Source organism: Sapajus apella, unplaced genomic scaffold, assembly GCF_009761245.1.
Source record: "Sapajus apella isolate SASKATOON/1434 unplaced genomic scaffold, GSC_monkey_1.0 scaffold87, whole genome shotgun sequence".
NCBI lineage: Eukaryota > Metazoa > Chordata > Mammalia > Primates > Cebidae > Sapajus > Sapajus apella.
The window spans coordinates 3376644-3398598 of NW_022437027.1; the positions used below are offsets into that span (position 1 = coordinate 3376644).

At 36.4% G+C, this 21955-nt stretch overlaps 1 protein-coding gene and 1 non-coding gene across 15 annotated transcripts in view; both read left to right on the forward strand.

Moving 5' to 3' along the window:
* COL25A1 (collagen type XXV alpha 1 chain) overlaps positions 1–21955 on the forward strand; it is a 527190-nt gene that overhangs the window by 156194 nt on the left and 349041 nt on the right. The gene's annotated exons all lie outside the window — the stretch shown is intronic.
* Positions 2365–2528, forward strand: LOC116534470. The gene has a single exon (XR_004261739.1). It is a non-coding gene; the product is annotated as a U1 spliceosomal RNA (small nuclear RNA).

A 21955-nucleotide genomic window follows, 5' to 3' on the forward strand; every position in this document is an offset into this window, starting at 1 on the left:
AAAATGAGAGAAATGTCACAATGATACATTTTAAGAATAATGCCGGCCACAATAAGTATTTATTTTTTCCTGGATGTTCTCAATCTTATTTTTCATTTATTCAAGAGACCATAGAGAAAAAAGCTTTATTTCTTCATTTTGTATTACACACGTGGAATGAGAGACCAAAATACAGAGGAGTTATAGGGCATAACTCAGAAAGAGCTTGGCTTTACTCTTGATGTGTCCCTTGCCTCACTTTGCAGCCATATATTGCTAGGATTTGCACACATGTTATTCTGAATGGGACTCTTGAGAGAGAAAGATGAGTTTTGTAAAATGTACTTCTGGTTCAACGTCAAGGATTATTTAAACCTACTTAAGATGTTACATAAATTCCTGTAGGATTTTTGTTTAATACCCTCACGAACGTTTGTCTAACAGGGCAACATTCACATTTTCATTCCATTTTGTAAGATTCAAGAAGAACAAATTTGTGAAACAATTACTGATAAAGACCTCATTGATCATGCTCATTTTCTAGAAATTTGATTAAAATTAACTCCCCAACCTCAAAAGCATGTTATTTACACAAATCTTTCCCACCACCTGTAAGTACTTTCCTCTTGCAGATTTCCCAATCACTAACTAGAATGAAATAAACTGTCTTAGAAATATGAAATTCAGTAGAAATGTCTGTCACTCAGCAATTACAAAAAGGAATTTCACACTTCTTGAAAAACCCATTAGTGACAAACTCTAATTTGTATATTAGATTCATACTCAATGAATGCATTATTTGGCATTACTTTCCAGAGAGAAACACAATAGCAAAGTACAACATTTAGAACCTTCCTAAGGCTTGTGTGCTCACGGTGCCAGGAAGTCTTTTCATTTTAAATATGTGTCGTTGTTAGCTATGACTTTACACAGATCAGTGGAGTGCAAATCCCATTTCTCAAATATTTTGATGTTTAGGCTCGAGGAGGAAATAGCACCTGTTCCAACTCCAAATACAGTAGACTCACAGCACCACCAGAAGATGGCTTGTTTTAGTTAGGGAGGCAAAAGTAACAGGGAAAATTAGAGTTCTGTGTACCAGATTTGTTGGAAAACTGATTCAGTTGGGTTCTCAGCCAAAATAAAAGCAGGAAGATGACACTTGTTTGAGGACATAAAAGAAGGAAAAGTGACAAAATAATAGATTGGCAGAAAGAAGCTGAGTGCCAGCTGTATTTACAGGAAAAGCTTTAAGGATGTTTAAGCATAAGTAATGATGGAAGGAAGGAGATTGAGACAAGTGATCTACTAGATATGCCAAATGAAATACCTTTGTTGTTCAGTAGGAAATATGGAATATGCCATGGAATACCTTTAGCTTATCTTTAAGTTACAACTAAAAATACACTTTCACCCACTCATAGACAACTCACACTGATTTGAACCCTACTGATTTGAAATTCAGGCATTATAGTATGTGTATGACTTTTAAGTAGAAAATTTGAACTAATTTTATTCTTAGTACAAGTTATTTTATAAAGGAAAAATGGAAATCTCAACTAAAAAAGTCATTGTTTTTTCAAAGCAAGAGCTCAAAAAATGAGAATTTTTAAATGTTGTAATTCCAGATGTTTTTGATGCTAAAGATGTTTCAGCTCAATAAACATTTGTACTGAACAACTGTTTATGTACAAGCCCTCTTCTAGTTAGAAACTGTATTTAATGCAATTTTAAAATTATACTTAATTTACTTAAAATTCTTAATATTATGGAGATAGCATATGCTTAATATGGACTATAATTTTTCTCCCTAGTGTACACCATCATCATGACTACTAATTCTCTGTTATTATTATTGTTTTGAGACAGTCTTGTTCTGTCACTCAGGCTGGAGTGCAGTGGCATGATCATGGCTCACTGAAGCCTCAACCTCCCAGGCTCAAGTGATCCTCCTGATCAAGTAGCTGGGATTACAGGTGTGCCACACCATACACAGCAAATCTTGAAAATTTTCTGTAGAGACAGGGTCTCAGTATGTTGCCCAGGCTGGTCTCGAAATCCTGGTCTCTGGTGAACCTCCTGACTCAGCCTCCCAAAGTGCTGGGATTACAGGCTTGAGCCACTGTGCTTGGCCCTTCATTATTTTTTAAACAATGGGCAGTGTCTAAAATTCACTTTAAAGATCTTTGTATGTGTATGCACTAATTTTACTTTTTATGCAGTTTCTTTTGCATTTCTTTTTTTTGGAAATTATTAGAACTGATCCTGATAACTGATTTTAGGTCTTGACTGTTAGTTAGGAAGTTTTTTCTTAGCCTCCATGCCTGAGGACTTCATGACCACTGTATATATTCTGCTTGAAAGCTATAAAACTTAAAAAAAATTATACCTACCTGGAAGGGGAGATACCATGATCACGAAGGTGGTTTTCCCAGGGCGAGGGTTATCCATTGCACTCTGGATGTGTTGACCCCTGCGATTTCCCCAAATGTGGGAAACTCAACTGCATAATTTGTGGTAGTGGGGGACTGCATTTGAGCTTTCCCCTGTAAAAAAAAAAAAAAAAAAAAAATTTAAGTTGCCCTTTCCTGATTGTTAACTATGAAGCTTACAACCTAAATTTGAGTAAATATATATGCTTGAATTTTTATTTCTGATAACTCAGAGAATACACAGTCTAGTTCTGTGCGGAAAGGATGTTACATGACTATTATCATATGTTGTTTTTCTATTTGGAGGTAACAGTTTTTGTTGCAAACATTTGGAAGATGTTTTTGAATTCAGGTTTGGAGTCTAAAACCACAGAATGAAGTGGAGCTTAATGGTTTGGGAAACATTTCTGTGAGGCATCCAACCAGGCTTATTAATAAACAAACTATTGAAAAGCAAGGAAGTGGTGGCGTTTCTAACTAGATGTAATTGTGATTATTCGGATGGACTGGGCTGCAAGTTTCATTTTGCTAATTAATACAAAGCAAATTGTGGAAATGCTTAAAATATTTAAAAGAACAAAAAGCATCTTCATACAACATAGAAGAACCATTTGAGAAAATGAATTTGCATAATTTTATTTTGTTTTATTCATTTATAAAGCATGTGCCCTAGAGGACTTTTGAACAGATTAACAAATGAGATAAATGATTCTTTTAAGTAAATGATTAAATGAATGTTGCTAATGTAGTCTGAATTACAAACTTGCACTAGTTGGAGTAACCAATACTGTTTACACCAACAATTTCCTCAAATCCTGTCTCTTAACATTAAAAACAAAACAAACAAACATATTTCTTGATTAGGTCAAACTCTAATCTCCAGTGTGGGAGATGGAGGTGTGGGGGGTAGAGGAGACATTTCTGCTATGTATTCTTTTAGGAATCCAGGATTCTTTCATTGTTTCACTATGCTAAATTCTCTTCAGGGCTGTGTCTTCCTCTCTTATCAAACAGTGAATAGGAAAAGGAAAAAATCATGGAGGATTTGCATAGCCAGTTTCTTGCACAAGCCAGGCCTACTTCTGCCTAGATTCCATTATGTGCCCGGGAGAAAAAGCAAGCAGAGTTTGGTGGATACATAGCATTCTCCTCCATAAGCATTTCTTAAAAAAAAAGTCTCATAATTCATAATTTTTGCTTGTTAAAACTGAGCCATACCACTTGTTAATTTACATTACTCAGGTTTTACTACTTGGATTAAGTAATTACTTAGCAGAAGTGTTGAAGCAATTTGCAATTCTATGATCATCAACATAGACCAAATTTACATTGGCTCAATGCTGCAGGGTCAGGAAATCCTTATGAATTATTTATTTTACTTTTGTACATAAAAATGACTCTTTGGTGCATTGCAACAGATCAGAACCAGAAACCAGCAGGAGTTGACGAGCAGAGACACAGGTGGCTTCTCATAGTGAACCTGATATGAGGAATTGGGAGAAGTTCAAGAGCTGAGCTGACTTCCAGGTGTTCTTGTTCCTAAAGTCAGACTTCAGTTACCTGCCAAAGAAGTAAAACCTCATTCATCAGAAAACACCTTTAGCCATTTATGCTGTTTAGGCTTCCAAAATCTGCCACGCAGCCTGTGCAGCAGGAGTTCCTTCTGGGGGGAAATGGTTGATCTTCTGCAATTAGTCTGCTTCCGTTTCCCTGTTGCGTCTTTTCTGTGTTGCTAGCCTACCTCTCTTTTGTCCTCAGTTCCTTCATATCCCATCTTGCATATTCTCTAGTCATATAGGTCAAAAAACTCTGGGCAGTTGTTACCTGGCTGCAGCAAAGCCCATTTTATCTGGTGGAAACAATTTTGGGCAGACTAGGTGGCAGCGTAAAGCCTGTGCCACCCACTTGGTAACATTGTACACATCTCTAAACCTTGCTGGATGTGACCACATAGATTTAAAATCAACGCACTAAGTACTTGGGTTGAGTTTCATTTAGTAGGTTAGGATAGCTTTTGTCTTAGCCTGGGATTCCCAGAAAACATGGCCTGAGTCAGAAGCTTAGCATCCTAGCACTTTACAGGAGAGTGCAAACCCAGGGAGGCAGAAGTGAGGGGAAATGGAGCAAAGCAGGGGCAGTGAAAGGTACGTGAACAAATAGAAGGAGGTGAACTTTACACAGCTTCACAAGAAGCACCCCAAAGACAGCTCAGCCTCACAGCACATCATCAAAGAGGACACAGGAACTAATGCTTGTCAGAACAGTGCCTCCAGGGTAGGAAGAAAGAACAACTTATCCACTGGCCTCCTTCTTTTAAAATTAGGTAAATTTCACATTAGTTAAAATAAATTCGCTCCCTGGAGAGGAGGTCATTAACTCTTCTGCATGTTCAGGCAGCTGCGGAGATGCCAGTTCCCCACACGTTCAGTGCGGCCAGTCTCTGTCAGACAGTGCCTCTCAGGCCACATCTGTAGCATAGCACGTACATCAGCTGTTACAGTCCAGTAAACTTTGACTCCTTTCATCTAATTCGTTTCTACTTCTATAGCTTCCATACTAGTTCATCTCATTTTAAAGTGCTCTCATTGGCTAGACATTCCTCACGGCAGCCCAAACTCAGTGCATGGAACTTGCATTGTAGTTAGGGAGACCAACAAAAGTCAAGTAGGTAAATAAAGATGATTTTAGGGAGGAACAACTGCCCTGTAGGAAACAAAACAAGGTGATGGACAGTAGTTGCAGGTGTCTTGAGAATCCATACAGCCTGGCACTTGGCGGATTTAACCACTTCTATTCCCTTTTCTGCATTAGCCTGCTGACCTTAACAGATTAATTTCTGAGCACTCACCAGTATAATCTCCCTGCTCCAGTCACTTACATCTATTTGCACTTCTCTGACTTTGATTTGCTAATCTCTATTTTTGGGCCTTCACATGTCCCAGAAATGCTCTATACCTCTTTCTAGACAGTATTTCTCCTCTTCTTCCTTCAAAATCTGACTCAAAACCTTCCACAGGAAGCCTTTCCTGACATATTTCCTGTTATATTTTCAATTGCCTGTATTTATGTCAGCTGCACCATATTTCACTAATTTGAATTGAATTCTCTATTATCTTAAAAATGTCCTCATGCTCTTTTTTTTTCCTCATGTTCTTCTTACATTCTTGATTCAACATTACTTTCCTGGCTCCATATGTAGAGCAATGGACATGATGTTGGAATGACTGGCAGACACCAAACAGGAAAGTTCAGGGTGCTGCAGAATGATTCACTAGATTTCACCTGTTGCCTGAGGTTTGGAGTGAAATGATTCTTCATACTTACTCTAGTTTGCACACAGTCCCTGGTGAAGTCACTAATTGGTCCTGAACTCTCAGGCACTTCCCATCATCTTATTTCTTACCTATAAGAAAGTTTATAAATGAACCCCAATTTTACAAATTATACTGAAGCTTTTTAGCTTCAGTATAATTTTAAAATATTAATATAACTGGAATGCTGTTTTTGTTTTTCTTAATTATTTAAGAAAATACAATATAACTTCAAGAGTTTAAACATAAAAAAGCAAATACTCTGTTATAGAAAACCAAGAAGATATTTGGCTTTTGCAATTCAGAGTCCAGCAGAAACAGTACAGTGCTGAATATCAATGTAAATTCCCTTGTCTCTTTCCTAACAATTCAGATTCATTGTCAGAGGTTCAGAAAACTTACGTTTAAACAGTCAATCCCGGTAATTACAGGAACAATATAATGTTACTTGATGTAGATATTTAGGGATAAGAAAGAATTGATTTGCTAGATGATAAGGCAAATCACTAAGAGGGACTAATTCAGGTTTCTATCAACTAGAACAACCTGACACTATTGGCACTGTAGACCACATAACTCTGTGTTTTAGGTGGCTGTCCCATGCACTATAAAATGTTTAGCAGTATCCATTTTACCTACTGGATGCCTATTCCACCTTCCAGTTGCAGGAATCAATATCTCCAGGGATTGTCAAATATCTCCTGGATTCAAAGTTTCCCCTGGTTCTAGTTCCCCAACTATATCATGATGTAGTTGAAATTCATATAAAATAGTTGAGGCCATGTGTGTAATCCTAGTATTTTGAGAGGTCAAGGTGGGAGGATTGCTTGAGGTCAGGAGTTTGAAATTAACCTGAACAACATAGTGAGACCTGTCTTAAAAGACAATTAGAAAAAGAGTTGAGATATGTAAATTATTATAAATATTTCATATATGGATTATATAAGATGTACAGAGCCTAATAATATTCAAACTTATACAAATAAAATGCTGTATTATTGTAATAAAAGGAAATAAACTAATTATATAATATGTAGGTTGGTAAAGGGATTTTAGGGTATGCTCATTTAAAAACTTTATTTTTGGGTTTAAAAAAAGAGTGAATCCCTCTAAGAATTTTTAGTTCTTTCCTCACTTACAGGTCAGGCTAGCAGGTCAGTGGCCATCCCTTGAGGTCAGTGCATGGGTCACACAGCTCTTCCTGCTGACCTCGGTTTCACTGACTGTGGGACCAACAATAGGCCAGTCTTGTAGTAATTAGTGCAAATATGCTAAATTGTGCAGATGGACAGAGGCTGTTCCCAAGATATCTTTTAGGTAGTAGTGACCTATCCGTGACAGGTTGAAGGAGGGCGAGCTTAGATGTAAAAATATAAAATAAGCAGAAGTCTCCTTTGCTTTTCTTTACCTTCAATTAAAAACTTTTAGTAATATTTATTACTTAGGGTTAAGTATGGTCAATTTTCAAGGCAACTTTATTTTCTGTTAATAGTTCACTTTATATATAAAAATTTAAAATTTTTGTTTGACTTCATTTTACTAATTCAGACATTAAAAATGAACAAAAGAGATGTTCTTTTCTTCAACTTTCCACATATGTTCAACTTTAAGGAGCGATTGTATTTTTTCTCAGACCTTTATTTACTCATGGACACATCTTGACTCTAAGTTAAGAAAAGCAATACAAATTTCTATGATAGAATATAAATTAGAAAAAGCAATGTAAATTTTGGCACCGGTGTTTAAACTTTGGTCATAGCTTTATTACACTATTCCTTTCCAAGCAGTGTCTTTTATGGTTTTTCCATTTACTTATTGTAAGAGAAATTGGTTTTGTCACAATTAGAAACTTTTGTTATTTTACGCTCTGACCTCTTTGCAAGTACATGATTTTAAGTATTTATTTTGTGTTATTTGTACTGTTGTAATCAGTTTTATTTCCTACCTCACTAGCAATCTTTGTTTAGATTGCCTCTATATTATATGTAGATTGTTCAGTTTGTTTATTATGCTGATGAGCTTGCTTACTTTCACACTTTTGACCCTCTCTGCTAGCTCATGAATATTTCTTCTGTTTCTGTGGATTTCACTCTTCTGCCTCCAAAATGCTAGAAATGGTCTAATGTTGATAATACTTTCCAAATTCACTATTTTAGCTGCATAGATAGAACCCTGTCTTGTGAGTTTAGAATACCTCAAATTGGAGGCTTTTCCTTACAGTTTTCTTCATGATTAATGTTCTTCATGGCTCTTTTTCCTTTTATTCATTTTGTGTTGTGAACCATGCTTCATACTATCCAATTACTCAACTGCTAGCCATTGCAGTTGTTTGGAAGAAAGCTTGAGGGAGCTAGTGCTGGGGAGGCAAAGACCTGGCAAAGGATGGTGGGAGGGGGTGGTGCCAGTGAACATGGGGTGCAGAAGATTCCCTGTCATGTGTGTTCTTGTGCATGTCTCTAGTAGGAAGAGAAGTGACAACTGGCTGTATACATTATCTTTCTATTTCTTTAAAAAAATTGTCACCAAACTCACCACTATTAGCATAGCAAACATTAGGTTAGATCATAACCCAATTACTCACTTGAGTAATATATTCAATTATCTGAGACAGTAATTTTAGTTTTAATTAAAGCCTCATGTACTGGAGCATATATGTATGTGTGTGTGTGTGTGTGTGTGTGTGTGTGTGTGTGTGTGTATGTATATATATATATTATACTTTGAGTTCTGGGGTACATGTGCAGAATGTGCATGTTTGTTACATAGGTATACACGTGCCATGGTGGTTTGCTGCACCCATTAACCCATCATCTACATTACGTATTGCTAATGCTATCCCTCCCCTCACCCCCCATCCCCGACAGGCCCTGATGTGTGATGTTCCCTTCCCTTTGCCCATGTGTTCTCATAGTTCAACTTCCATTTGTGAGTGAGAACATGCAGTGTTTGGTTTTCTGTTCCTGTGTTAGTTTGCTGAGAATGATGGTTTCTAGCTTCAGCCATGTCCCTGCAAAGGACATGGAAAGATTAAGATCAATTTAATGAAATAAAGCATGAAGACAAGACTGGACCATATATGTAATTTTTTTAGATAGAGTCTCGCTCTTGTTTCCCAGGCTAGAGGGCAATGGCATGATCTTGGCTCACTACAACCTCTGCCTCCCAGGTTCAAGCAATTCTCTTGCCTCAGCCTCCCAAGTAGCTGGGATTACAGGCGTGCGCCACCATGCCTGACTAATTTTTGTATTTTTAGTAGAGGAGGGTTTCACCATATTGGCCAGGCTGGTCTTGAACTTCTGACCTCTGGTGATCCACCAGCCTCAGACTCCCAAAGTCCTTGGACTACAGGCATGAACCACTGCACCCGGCTGACTGGAGCGTATTTTTAAAGGTATTCTTGCCATTTTCTTTTTTCATCTGGAATGCATGTTATATTTTCTTTTATTTTGGTTCCTGTTTCTTATCTTCTCTACTTTGATGCATTATAAAAATTTTTGAGTGTGTTTAACTAGTAAAAAGAGAATTTTACTTGATATTTAGTAACATCCAAAGTCTGTTTTTATGGATTGCTCCACTTACTACAGAGTGCCTTTCAGTCATAATAAAATACATACTACATAAATAAATAATAAAATACAATATACTCACGAGAATGTCATTGGCAGGCAAAGCCTTTATTAGTCAGGGAAACAATATTAGGGTGTTATAAGAGACTCGTGTTAACATTGAATGCTTAATGGAGAGCAAGGTAACTGGGGACAGGTGATACAAGGAAAGTGTTCAACATATAGCCATTTCTTCCTTTTGAATTTTTGAACCAGGTGACTGTTTTAAAAAAATAGTGTTAAAACTTAGGGTATTTTCTTTAAAATTCTCAAGTTTGTTCCTTGCAAAACCTTTCATAAATCACTGAGGCACAGTATCATGTACATAGCTCTCTAAATCCACAAATCACGTTTAATTCCAGCAATTGTCCATTATCTCTGTCCCCTTTACAGATAGTCTTGAGGGCAGGGCTGAGACTCAGTATTCTTTTTATCCCTGGAGCCCAGATTTGCTCCTAGAATATTATAGATACTTAGTAGGTTTTAATAAGTGAGTAAACATCTTGTTGTCTTCTATGTTTATTTCCACCTTGCTTTACTACCATTATGCCTGCATATTTAACATGCTCTAGATAAAAGAATATACCATATAGAATACAGCTTTCCTAGAAGGTTTTAGTGAGGGAGAGTTGGAGGCATTATTGGAAAAATGTTTAATCTGCTTTTTGTTGTTGTTGTCTTTAAAACATTGCCATTCATAGGAAGACACACAGATTGGTAAACATTGTAACAAAGATATCCCCCCGCAACCCTAAAGCATTTTGAGAGACTAAAATGCAAAATTTTCTTTTTGTGTTTTTTAAATTGCCATAACTCTCCATAGGCTGGATACTGCAAAGCATTTAAAGTAGAATATATGCATACAAAAACAACCATTTTTACAGAAATATACAGGGAAAAGTGGTCTTATAGGGGCACAATTTGTTTTTCTTCTTTAGTCCAACAGGTGGTTTGTCAACATCCATGTAATTTTATATAGAAGTATTCAGAGGCTTTAGTGCTGGCTCCATATCTAGAGCTGTAGATGGTGGCATGCCAGTTATGCCCGTGCCTTTGATCCTGTGTGTGCTTTAGTGCTGGGAATGGCACAGTGCCGCACACTGTGCTCTGCAGCAGTGGCTGTATGACCATGTGCTAGGTGCCAATAGCCTAGTGTCTCGTTTCAGCGACTGCTCCTCCTGGGCAGGCAGCTGTACTTGGAAAAGATGTATTTTTTATATATAGGTGGTTGTCTTGTTACCAATAACCTATCCAAATCCTTGTAAGACAGGATTGGTGATTTATAAATAAATATGAAATAAAACAGTGGCAACCTTTAAATTTTGCTTTAGCAAGGGTATTAACATGCTTTTGAATTTATTACTATCTCTCATTAAGAGAATTGATTATCATCTCTCTTTAGGGGAAATGATTACCATGTTTCCTTATGTACATATTGAACATATTGTCTTTGAGGTTCCCTTGAGGAGTTATGAAATAGTACAGGCAAATGTATTGGAGAAACCCCACAGGAAGCACCTAAAGTTATTCTGTTGACTAAATTATGGAACAACTTGCCTCTCAGCACTGTACCGAAGAGGTCATCCATCTACCAAAGAATTTCCTATGCTGAGTTAATTGAACATGGTTAAGAGCTTACTGGAGTATGCTCTTTGGATTTTAGTTGTCTGAACTTGTATTTTTCAATGAGCATTAATCTTGAAGATATGAGCTTTTTAAAATCCTAGTAACTTTTGTTGAGTCAAAATTCATTTTGTGAACTTTTATTTCAATTTCTTTATTAATTGAGAATATTCATAATATACAGTTCTTCTCTTCCTTCAGTCACTTTGCCCTTCCTGGGAATGCCTTGTGAGTTCTTCAGTTTCAGGAGCTACATGGAAGGCAACTGACTGTCAGTTAAAAATGTGAATGGAGGCATATGACCTTGCCCTGGGTCTTGTGCACTTGTTTGCTGTGATACTTTTGCTTTTGTCAAGCTTAGGTTGAAAATGAAAGAGGTGCTTCAGATATTATAGATCGAATACGCCTGCAAATTCATATAAATCTAGAAAAGTGGCCCTTGAGTCTTTTTGGGTCACAGACCCTTTTGAGAATCTAATGAAAGTTACAGTACCTATACACAGAAAAAAGTACATTTGCAAAATCTTAACAGATTAAAAGACTCACTGGAATGCAAGTAAGAACCTTTGATCTACAGTTCACTGAAAACAAAAATGGAATGGAATATAGTGCGTTTTCCTTTGTTTCATGCTATTTTCTTGTATCTGTGTGATTTATAGTTGAAATCCTAAATTATCCTTTTTTCCCATACCCTTTCTCCCTTATATCTTCAAACAGGCATTAGTTTTTGTATCTCAACATATGAGTTTGCTTTGTAGTTGAATGTAGCAATAGCAACACAGTGTAGATTTGGGGCAATTCCAAAAGGAATCAGTCGTGAAGGCAAATTGAGATGGGAAGCCAAATGTAAAATCACTAACAGATGAATACCTTTCATAGCTTGCTGTTTGACCATTGTGAATTAAACATTTTTAACTAGCTAATTTTGCTAGAATGTGGCATATAGCTTGTTATGATATCCTCTGTTTTCACAAAGTTCACCAGCAGACTTTGGGGGAAAAATATCAAGCTGGCTTTCAGTATTTGAGTTGTCCTCATTGTAGTCCAGGGAAGCCTACTTCAAAAGCTGGGTCTAAAAGGTCTTTAGCTTTTATCTAGAAAAGACAACGTGCTTGAGAAAGTTCCTTTAGTTTTTTGTTTCACTTGACATTGACACACTGGGTCAGACTTGTCCCAAAGCACCATGTCTAAATGGCTTCCTTTATGTGGTTCTAATTGGGATTCTTTCTCAGGAGGTCAAATTAGAGCTCCTGCAGTTGGAGCTGCAGCACCGGCAGTTGACAGCATCAGCTCGGCTCTGCCTCTTGAGACATGTAAGACAGCCACTTAGAGTTTGTTCCTACAGACCTTTGACAAATGGCCCTACTCTGACTGTATACCTAATAGACAGTTTTTGTTTTTCTTCTGGATCTGTGCCCAAAACAGGATTTTCCCTTAAGTACCTTATTTCTGTTTTGTTCTCTTTGCTTTGCCTTTTGTTTGCTATGACTCAGTTTGTCCAAAATCATTGGCTAATTTTCTTGTTTATGAATCATATCTGGCATACTTATGTCATGGTGCCTGGTTTAACCAAATTCATTCTATATGAGTGAGCAAAACAGAACTTTGGACATCTGAATTGCTCTGTTGGTCTGTGGATGAAGATAATGTATGATAGATTAGTCTGTGATAATTTATTTTGAACATCATTTATTTTGAACAAAGTTAATTGATTAGCTATGACAGGATATGATCTAAGATTCATTCATTCATTGATTACTTTCTATATAGCAAGACCTCTGAAGAGAGACGTTTAGTGCTTTACTTTTAACCTTACCTCTTTAGCATTTTGTTTTACAGGCTTTCTAGGATACCATTTGGCGTAGCTTTGAAACAGGGAGCTTTTATAAAGATTTTAAATTGCCTCATACATTTGAGTTTCATTACTGGAATTTAAGTACCTTACAGTGTCCTTTGAAAACCCTGTTGTTTTAAAGCCCGAGAATTAATTTATGACTGTGAAAATAGGAGTGATAAATTGGACACCAATGTATGTATTGCTTTTTCCCAACAGCCTGGGGGATAACAGAGGAGGTCAGACAACTTAAGTCTGTTTCTCTTTCTTGGGTCTGTAGTGTTCTTGTAGAAGAAGGAGAGGAATTGTTTCCGAATAGTAGAAGCAACAGTGCCAAATGACTCTTATCCTCAAGTGCTGTAAAGTTTGGTTAGCTTTATGCTCCCTTGAACAGAGTTGCTTAAAAAGGGTATATTTAATCTTATGAATATACGTAGAACTATTAACAGCATCCCTGCCTTGCTTTGAAATGCTCTAAGTGATATCAGAGCTTCCTTTGTAGTCAGAAAGATCCAAATATATGGGAGGGGAGAATGGAAAGGAGAGAAGCTAGAGAGGGCATAATATGATCATTTTTCCCTGTTGCTACTAGCTAAAGATATATTTGCCAAGCCCTTCTCCCTTGTCCACTAAGGAAAGAAAGCAACGTATCTAAATGATAGCAAGTGTTGCTTCTCATTGAAATGTCAAGAGTAGGGAAGTTAAAAGAAGAGAAAGACTTTCTGTATTATTTGCTTCTGTTGACATGCATGAGATTTCGATTCCTTGGGGAAGATGCTTTTTTGTTTTCCACCAAGGATTTCAATTTCTTATTTGCATAAGCTTATTGACGACGATTATGAATGTTTTCTGATTCACTCATGTTAGGTGGTGTCTTCATATTCTTGCTCATGAGGCAGCTGCCTCAGCTATGGAGAGGAACAACTGTCCTGCCAAGGTCTTTGAGTCTGCATGTGCCCCACGGATATGACCCAACAGTCACACCATATAGTCCTTAATGTTTTCAGAACCACCTTCCTCAGTGATCCACTCTTCCTTCGAGCTTTGGAAATAATTAAAGTTTGTTTTTGTGTATGTGTGTGAGAAAGAGAGATCTTAAGACAGTTGCTGAGTGTCAGAGGACCTCAAGAAATGACCTGAGATAATACTGTATATAAACTGTAAAAGACAGATGGTTGTTTTGCCTGTGCTGTATTCTTAAAGATTCTAATACATAGAAATTCCGTCATCTCCCTGGGTAGCCTTTAATTGCTACTCATTATTTAGAATATAAAATATATTTAACCTAGATTTGATTTATTATGAAGGTGAAAGTCATAAAATACATTTAACCTAGGTTTGACTTATCATAAAGATGATAATCATGAAGGATATTTAGGCTAGATTTGATTTACTATAAAAGTGATACTCAAAAATCCCTAAATTATTTCTAGTTTGCAAATAGATTATTATTATTTTTAATTTTCTTGCTACTACTTTACATTTTCATTTGCTCATGTACATTGGTTTCTGATTGCTCAGGGGCAAGGGCTATGTGTTGGTAGTACAGTCAGACAGACTCCCTCAAATCCTGTGTGCTGCTCAGCAAGCTGGTTAGTCTTGGAGCTTCAGCATCCTCATCTGAAAAGGGGCATAACACTGACCTTATGGGATTTCAGTATACAGCAATTGAGCTAAAGTATGTATAGTGTTTAGACACTTAATAAAAAGTCTTAATTTTTTTGTAAGTTCTTCACTCATTGATAAAAATAATTAAATATATATAAATTCTAACGAACCAGTATCAACTCCCTTTTCTAGTGTTTTCAAATATTACGTATCTTCACAAAAATCACTCAAAGTGTTATGTTGTTGGCGGTGACTAAGTTTTGTTGAGAGGATGAGTGGTAAAATATGTGGTTCTTCTTTGGAGGCATCAGCATTATAATGAAAAGGAATAGAGCTCTCTTGTGAAATACTTCCCTTTGGCTTGGCACCGAGCTGTGTAAGTGCTGTTACTCGTTTTTCCTTTCCTTTTTGGTTATTAAAAAAAAAAAAACACATAGAGAGTACCTTTTCAGCATTTAAAAAGTACTTTAAATCTTTAAAATTGTGGTATATTAATACATGATATAACATTTAACATAGCTATTTAGCCACTTAAATGTATAGTTTCATGGTACATTCAAGATGTCATGCAACCATCACCATTATCCATCTCCAGAACTGTGCATCTTCCCCAACTGAATCTCTGTACCCATTAAACCCCATTTTTCACCCCTCACGACTCCTCTGATTCCTTTCCCTGCCCCTGGCAACCACCGTTCTACTTTCTGTCTCTATGAATTTTACTACTGTGGGTACTTTATATAAGTAGAATTATATAACATTTGTCCTTTTGTGATTGACTTATTTTACTTAGTGGTATATCTTCAAGTTTCATTCACGTTGTCGTATGTGTCAGAATTTTCTTCCTTTTTAAGGCCAAATCACATTCCATTGTATGTAGATACCCCATTTTGTTTTTTCATTGATTCATCCATGTGTGCTTAGGTTGCTTTTACATTTTGGCTTTTGTGAAAATGCTATTTGTTTTGTTTTTTAAATGCAATAATCAGGCACCATTTAAAGTAAAACTTTTGCTTCACTATATGACAGTTAAATGTATATTACCACTAATGTGGAAATACTGGTATTTTTAATGTTATCAGGGTAAAATAATTATTAGGGAAAAATGTGCAGAATGGCTCTATGTCCTTTAAAGTGCAGGATACTTTATTTCTCATAGGTGCTATTTCCCAATTTTGCTTAGTCAGCTATAATGAAATATATGCTAATGGATTTGTCTAATGTAAACCCATCAGAATTCAAGTATAATTCTTGAACTCCACTTATTGTATTCTGCTAAGTTAAATTTGTCCCATTGATATTTTATCACAATAAATAATAAGGATTATTTATCTTCTTTGGGGTTCATTACTGAGATTTTTTTTTTTTTAGTAATACATATACTTGAAAGTAAAGAGTCTCTCTTCCCCTTTTAGTGTAGGGTAAATGCCACTTTTTTCAAATTGAAAAGTCATGCTTTCTATTGAAAATTACCTGTTCATATAGAGAATTTGAAGAATTGAAGCTGTACTTCTAAACACATGCATTTCATCTAGAAATATCATTAGGAAATATTGGACTAGATCTAGTCCAGCATCCAATTAAGTAGAAGTTTAGTAATCAGCTTAGAACTCTAAGCACAGACAATTCATTATAAAGGATACCTTTTTGTATAGGCTAAGTTAGCTTTATTCATTGGTTAGTAATAATTTCTTTATTCTTGGCCTGTATTGCCTGATGTAATCAGATCAGATAAAGGTTGGTCGTATATTCAGAGAATCTTTAGAAACATGGAAGGCTCTATTTTTAAAGTCAGCAGGAGATTAGCCAGCTTTGGAGGAATTGAAAAGTCAGCAAGTGGTGTTTGTATAAATCAACAGTGTGAAATTTTACTTTCAATATTTCTATGATTCCTCGGGACAACTTGGAAGGATTCCTATAACCAGTTGATACAAAGTAAAGAATTTTTAATGTTGCTGCTAGACTTTAAATTTTGTTTTTCAGGATAATCAAGAATTTTAAAAAATAAGGTTACTGGCATTATATATGCCTTACGTAGATAATTTTTCTCCCAAGGAATTTTAATAAAATACTAAGGCTGAAACTTGAATGGACATAAGATAATTGTTCTGTGCTTATTTTGTGGTTAATGTCATTACATTACTATGAGAGACTTAAGAGAATGTAAGTCTAGTGTGTCTTAGAAGAGATACCAAATGGTAGCGATCTGAGGAGGTTCTCTAGTTGGGAAGACATCATACATTGGAACATCTGCTAATTTGTAGATAACTTTCAGCAGGATAGAAATGGTCTCTATTAGCATTCATACATTTTTTTTGGAGGGGAAATTCATATAAGATTAAAATTAATCATTTTAAAGCATATAATTCAGGTGCATTTTATATATTCACAATGTATATACTGTTTTTTACTAAGTGCTAAACACTATTAATATCTGTGGCATTTTTAGAATTTACTTTTATGCAGTTGAAGACCTTTTAAACATATCTCAAATTTCTCTTTTTGCAAGTTATAATGAATAAATTTTCAACTAACCAAAATAAAAGCCCGGTAAACAGAAATGTAAACAGAAACAGTAATAATTATTTACTCCTGCATTTGCAGAGCTTAATAAGTTTGGAAATATTCAGTTAAAAAATGAATAGAGAACATAATCTACTTTTAAAAGGTTTAAATGAAGAAATGTAATCTCAAGAGTACATAGGTTCTTTAAAATGAAATTCAACAATAATTTGGTGTACACATCATCTTGACATCTAAAATTATTGTCCTGATGGAAAACTTGTAAAAAATATAAATGCATATATATTCCAGCATTGAAATTTGTCATTAGACATAAACATCCCAGCGTCAAATTTAATCCTCATAGAAAAAGTTGTTTCCCTCTTTAATTCCAGATACAATTTTCCTATCTTATATTCTGCTGATTATATTAATGATAATTATTTTTGAAACATACTGTTAAAATAAATTAAATAGCTGCAAGAAACTTTTCACCACGTCTTGATATTTTGCCTTTTTACCCACAGACTAAAAGTTCTTGCTATGTAACATCCCTGGGGTTTATCTAAAGTATAAATTCCCATTTTCTTGACAGTCTAGAAATTATGACCCCAGTTTTTACTCATCTCAGAAGTACCCTTAGGAGACATTACCTGATTAACTAGACAGGAGAGAACTACCAGCGGCCTTAGAAACTTATGAAGCCTAACAGAGTCTCCTTTTAAGGAACACAGAGGGGCTAGACAGCTTTTAGAGTAATCATAGAAAAAGAGATCAGAATGTGATCATTCATAGTATTTGATGGCCTATTTGATTTGTTTTCTGTCTCAATAGCCACCAGTTTGTTCACAGTGGCTTAGATAAGTTAGAGACAATACAGATGATCACATGTTCTCACACACATATACACACGTATACATATAAACACATACATATACATACACACATACGCATATATACACACATAGACACAAACACATACACACATACATACACACATACACACTTATACACACAAACACACATACACATACACACACTTATACACACGTACATACATATACACACGTACATACATATACACATACACAGATGTGCTCATAAAATTATTTCCAGTAAACTACCAATCCAGAAAACTTTATTAGATGTGAACCTAGAAATGGCCTCTGGATCATTTATATATGTCTGTATTATAATCCATCTAATCCTGTAGAACAACCAGCTACTATATGCTACATGTCATTTTTCATATATAAATATGAATATTTTAAACGCCCATTTAAAACATTCTAATTAAGTAAAAAGCTGCAAATAAAATACAAGTAGCTCTGTGCCAGATATTTCACTATAACCACAACTCAGCATCCATAGAGATGTCTATTTGTTATGTTTTGTAGACTCATTTATATGTTGCAACCTCTCACCTCAATGAGATAACATATATTATCCTTATGGCTACAGCCGATGCCATAAATTTTTAGATTGAAAATTCCCATGGGCAGAGATTATATTTTATTAGTATTATTTAAAATCACCACAGTGCACAGCAGTATTATGCATTTGAGTAAGCTCAATCAATAGTCACTGATGCCACCCAGCCTGAGCGACACATTGAGACCCTCATCTTAAAAAATATTCGTTGGCAAACATTGAAGAGTAGTGTAGTTTTTATATATTTCATTATTACTGAAATTTAGTGTTATTAAATGATTTAATATTTTTCAACACTAATGATGAGAAATGATCCAGTGGTCAAGTGTTTCTGAAATGGCTCATGATCATTGTCCACTGACAATCATAGATTCATTGCCAAAGTGATTTGACTCCACATATGTTGATAGAGACTCGTAATACAAACACTTTGTTGGAAAGTAGGGCTACAAGTCAACACACAGCTCATAATTTATGGGTGTATGTGACAGCTGAGATTGGGGATATCTGGAAGAGACATGTATGGTAATACAAATGAAGGATGTTGTGATAATACACTTGTAAAAGAGCAGTTGACTTGTGTGTTTTTGAAGAAAGACTTCAAAGGGAAGGAGAAGTGAAGTGTGAAAATACGCAAGATTGAGAGAGGAGGAAAAGCAGAAAGGAAGTGGGTGGGAAGAAGATTCCAAAAGCAGTGAGAAGCATTAGCCAAACCATGGAGCAGAAACATTTGGGGAAAGGTGAGAAGGGTGGGCAACTACACTGTAAGACCTGGGTGGAGGAGGGCAGCAGAGGAAAGCTGGCCTGAGATTAGAGCCAGAGTGGGAAAGGCCACGGAACACCATGCTGAAGGGTGGCAATAAGGAGCCACCAGAGCATGAAAAGCAAGAGAGTGACAGGGTCAAAACTGTAAGTAAGAAATATAATTATTGCAACAGTATGGAGGATGAATTAGAATTGAGCAAGACTAGTGGCAGTGAGATAGGTGATCAGCTCCTGGAATAGAGCGGGACAGTGTGAAGGGAGACCAGGAAACAGACTTGGGAGACTCAACCTGGTGACAGATGAGCCGGCATCCGTGAGAGTGTTTCCAGTTTCTAACTTGGGTACCTGGTGAGATGCTAGAATGAACTTGGACAAATTGACGTGAGGTTCCTTTGTAAAGGTAAGAACAGGCAGTATATTCTTTTTGCATGTTAGGTGACACTTGGAATTTATTGCAAACTACGTGTAACTAAATTTGACGTCTGTTCCTATTTTTAAAATATTGTTATTAAATCTCATTTTATGTCTGTTTTTATATCTGGAAAGTTGTGTGGCTTGTGTTGTTTGAGAATTAGTCACTAACATTTGCTAAAGTTCAAGGTGCTATGACTATAAATTTCTGTTGATCTAATTATTTGAACTGAAACATTCTCAGAGAAGAAAAAGACAATAGTAATGAAATTCAGGTTCTTTATACTTATTGATACTTTCGCTATATAGTATTTATCTTTAATTTACACTCCCTGGGACCTTTTAAAACTGCGTAGGAGGTAAGGAAACCCTTCCCTAACAACCAGCCTAAAAAGGCCTATTCCCTCCTGAACTCTTAGCTCAGCGATCCTGACCTTCTGCTATCTCCTATCGTAAAAAGCAATGTCTTCTCTCAACGTGGCTGACCTTACAAGCACTCCATTCATATAGGCAATATAGTTTCATTTTAAAATATGTAAATAGATATACTCTAATACTTTTTTTTTTTTTTTGAGACAATCTCTCTGTGTCACCCAGGCTGGAGTGCAGTGGCACAATCTCAGCTTACTGCAACCTCCATCTCCTGGGTTCAAATGATTCTTGTGCCTCAGCCTCCTGAGTAGCCGGGACTACAGACGTCTGCTACCACATCCAGCTAATTTTTGTATTTTTAGTAGAGACAGAGTTTCACCATGTTGGCCAGGGTGGTCTCAAACTCCTGACCTCAAGTTGTCTGCCCTCCTTGGCCTCCCTAAGTACTGGGATTAAGTGAGCCACTGTGCCTAGCTCTAATACATTTTCAATAGATTATCAGTATAGACCCAGAATAAAATGAATTTTTAAAAAACCTGATTACAAATACTTTTTTTTTTTTTTTTTGAGACAGAGTTTCGCTCTTGTTACCCAGGCTAGAGTGCAATAGCTCGATCTCGGCTCACCGCAACCCCCGCCTCCTGGGTTCAAGCAAATCTCCTGCTTCAGCCTCGCGAGTAGCTGGGACTACAGGTGTGCACCACCATGCCCAGCTAATTTTTGTATTTTTAGTAGAGACAGGGTTTCACCATGTTGACCAGGATGGTCTCAATCTCTTGACCTCATGATCCACCAGCCTCGGCCTCTCATGGTGCTGGGATTATAGGCGTGAGCCACCGCGCCCGGCCTACAAATACTTTTTGAAAGTAAATATTTGAAAAGCAGTTTAACTAACTTTCCTTTCCCAGGGTTCAAAAGAGTGAGCGATTCGCGATTCCCTTAGGGTTGTGCAGAGCTCACAATGAGCAAACTGATGCTTCCTTTTTTAGTGCTAGTGGGTGGTAGATGGGGAAGCCCAGAGGCTCTTTCCTGTTTCCTTAGGTTAGAAAGGAGGAACTGATTTCACTGATTTAGTGTTAAGCTGTAAATGTGTTTGCAATTTAGAAGCCTGCATTTAAATTGTGTTAATCATTGGGAATTTTAAATTGAATAACAAACGGAGAAACAAACTCAGGTTACAATTAGGGAAATACAGGTGAGAAATGTAAATGTTGCCAAGGGTCTTTAACTGCTGGCGATTTTACCCCTTCTCTTGCCAAAGCCTGCTCTCGTAGAGAATACTTTGATCCTCTCTAGGTCCATGCAGTTTTGGATTTTACGCAGTTTTGGTGGTCCTCGTTCCACTTTGTGTCAGGTAGCTATGAAATGTTTATTTCCAGTGTATACATGCGCGCGCGCACACACACGCACGCACTCACGCACGCAGAGATTTGGTCCAAAGATGTTTGCAGAATTCAGGAACACACGAACGCAACATTCTTAAGCCCAATAGTTATCCAAGTGTAAAATTTGGAGGTCATTAATTGAAATAAATAATGGGAAATGAGGAAAGGAAACTTCATATTCTGCAAGAGTGGAAACTCACTTCTCTGTCTTTAAGGGAAATTGCTGCTGGGGGACATGGAATGCATCACCGCTGCCTCTTGACAGGTTCACCTTGGAGAGACACAAATTAAATCCTTTCAGTTGCTGTTTTGAAGCTAAAAGTGTTTGACCATTTCAGCCCCTGAATGGTGTTTAAAGAATAAAGAGAAAAGAGCAGGAAGTTCTAATTGGCAAATTACTCCTTGTTATTTAGTTTGGCTTCCAAGTTGGAAATTCCAATAATGAAGGGCTTTGTGGGACTTGCCCTTAAGCAGAACCAGGGGGCTTTTTGTTCAATTACTATTTAATGTGAAGATATTCAAGAAACATATTGTAACATTTAAGCCATCACTTTCTATTAAACATTGTCATATAATGATTTTTAAATCTTTCTCCATGGATGCTGTTATGATTTTGAACCATCTAAGTGAAGTGTAAATTGCAAATAAGATGTAAATAGACTTTTCTTATTACATGGTAATTATGAGGGGTGTTATT